Source organism: Magnolia sinica, chromosome 1 (assembly GCF_029962835.1).
Source record: "Magnolia sinica isolate HGM2019 chromosome 1, MsV1, whole genome shotgun sequence".
NCBI classification, from domain to species: Eukaryota; Viridiplantae; Streptophyta; class Magnoliopsida; order Magnoliales; family Magnoliaceae; genus Magnolia; species Magnolia sinica.
Window position 1 is genome coordinate 9,345,938 of NC_080573.1, and position 2,969 is coordinate 9,348,906.

The following is a 2,969-nucleotide window of genomic DNA, read 5'->3' on the forward strand; positions in this document are numbered from 1 at the left end:
TTACATTTTGTATGATTTATTGGAGAATTCATTTCCTTGATATTGTGCTTCTCATTTCTCATAACTAACTCAGAAGGTATAAATGTTATGTTCAGGAATTGGAAATTAAAAGTAATCAGAGTCAAGAAGCTGTTTCACACGCAAAAAACAGTAAATAAATAACATCTGCAACTTCAGAAACCATTTTCAGTGAAGTTGTCTGCAATCAAAGGTAGATATCCAACTGAATTGTCTGCAATAGCTTGCAACTGGACGATGGTTCCAATGTCATAGAGATATTAGTCCATTAACTTTTGGTCTGAGAAAAATGGTACAGGAAGTTTAGCTACTTGATGCATGATCAATTTTGCTAGCCTTTGTATTCCTTCTAAATCTAATGCCACAAACCATCTTTCCTACCATCCACTCCAAATGATCCTCAACCTTGCAGATTTTGGACAACGTCACCGGATACATTAGTGCAAATGTAAATGCTAGTCTTTCCAACCCTACTCGTAAATCCTTCCAATATTTTATGTTAGATCCCTGCCACGGTCCACAGACTGATCATTCTCATGAAGCCAATCATTCTGATAAGGCCACAGGCTTAACCAAGTTCTGCTTGTCTTTGTACACTGGAGGTTTTATACAATGTACACAATTATAGAGAATTCTAGAGTAGGGTAGAAGCATGTAGAATTGTAGAGAATGGAAGAGGTATGTAGATTAGTGTGGAGATCTCTAGAATGTTCTAGAGCTCTAGTTGAGTCTTGTAGAGAGAGTTGTGTAGGGTGTTCTAGAAAGTTTCTTGTGTTCTTGGCCGTTGGATGATCCATCCGTGTGTAAGCTCTAGAGGATTCTTTGTTCTGTATAAGGTGGGATCTTCATCTGTAACCATGCCAAGAAGTTGTAAGTTTTGGAGCTCTTAAGTAATAGAAGTATTCTTCCATTCACTTGTGTCTTTCTTGCATTCTAGTGACTTCTGGTACGTAGCACTTGGGGGAATAGGCTGGCTCGTTCACGACTGGACTGTGAGACAAGTGCTGCAACGGTCTACACTTCAGGAGAAGCACTTAGGTAGGGACATTCCGGCCTAGCCTATGCTGGATGCCTTTGAGACATTTATCCACCCATTGAATCTATTTAGGAAAATGATACAAGGATCGAATACTATTAAAACATGCAAGAAAGTGGTCCATGCGGGAATGGGGGGTGGGCATTATATGATTGTAGTAAGCCATATGAATCCATGGTGAGATTAGAATAGCTTCGTGGATGTCATTATTCTCTATTTAGTAGAACATGCATTTGGTGTTTTGACTCTGATCATTGCCTTTGTTGTTTCCTTTGTTGTATTGCAAAGGATAATTTTCTCTCTTGGTGCATGTGAGCCTCTCACATAATAATTTGACATGTTTTTGTCACCTACATTAATGACATATAATTTAGCTTTAGCGAACACATACTTTGAAAAGAATGAGCATTTAATAACTTTCAAGAGTGGATCGTATACAAGGCAGGTCTTCTTTTAACTTCGGAAGACAAGGATCGATATGTGAAGACTGCCAGCCACATTATAGTAGGAGAGTCTGACAATTCAACGTATATTAATGGGGGAGAGAGCATAGTAGGAGAGTCTGGCATTGCAACATATATTGAAACAGATAGAGAGAGAGAGAGAGGGAGGGAGGATCTATACAATAGATTGGGGATGAGAGAGGGGATGAGTATTGTCCTAGATCATGTTCGGTGCATTAAGTGCTATGAATAGAAGGAATTGGTAAAGGACAATGAGATCAATGGAAGGTGGAGATGCTATTTCCAAAACTTGTTAAATAATGATCACTATGACAGTTTAGGGATTGAAGGTATTGTAGATACAAATGAGGCTGGAGACCATAGATACTTTTGTAGATTAGTATGTGTGAAGTGAAAGAAGCTTTGTGAAAGATGAAGACATGCAAGGCCTTGGACCAGATGGTATACAAGTAGAGGTATGGAAATGCATGGGGGATATTGGTTTATTTGTTGTGTTTTTATAATAAAATAAATAAATTTCAAAAATAAAAGTTTATTTTTATTAAGTAAATAAATATATTGATTATTGAAACTTTCCATAAAAAATGTGTATAGCCAATTGATAAGAGAAGGGGTTTTTGCTTCCGTAACCAGGGTTCAAATATACTCAAGGACTATATGAAGCACTGTCGCGCACTTAGCACTTAGCACGTGCGCATTGTCGCATGGAGCCAAAAGAGTCTTAGTCTTTTTGGCATGTGGTTCAAACTTTTTTGGCCATGGTGCAACTTGAATTGAACTAAGGTCTACCCTGAAGTATTATTAACCTTAGTACTGATTGAGAGTGACTGTGACATGGTTGTACATGTGGCACCTATGCCACGTGTCACTCATGTGGCAACAGTTTTAAACTGTTGGATGACTTTTTCTGTCTAAAAGGGTACAAAATAACTACCATTGGACAAATGGTCATGTTCTTTCATGGAAGAATGTTGTTTGCTATGAATGGGTGTGTATGTGTTAAAAGAGGCACATTGGTATCTCTACAGGAAGAACTTCATGACCATTCGGTTGCTATAAATCCTGGATACTATAATCCAGAAATATTATTCTCTCCATTTTCCAGATAAACCAACTATTGTGCAGTACTCTCGAATCTAACCTCTTACTGTGATTTTTTAGAACATTTTAAAGGCATATTGGTGTCAAAACTAGAGATTTGTTCAACACTTAAATGTGCAAATTTTCGTGTTGAAATTCGGATTGAGAGTTCATTGTATCGTGAAGACAATTTGCATATTTCCTTCGTTTGCACTTGCTGGAACTACTAGAAAAATGGCGGCAAATCTATCTTGAGAAATTGACTATTCAAGTCGAGCCTTGAACCCGATAGATCTGATTGTCTCGTTGTAATTTGTTCTATCTTCTATTGTGTACTATATTATTTTAGATCCAACATTATTATGGTTGAT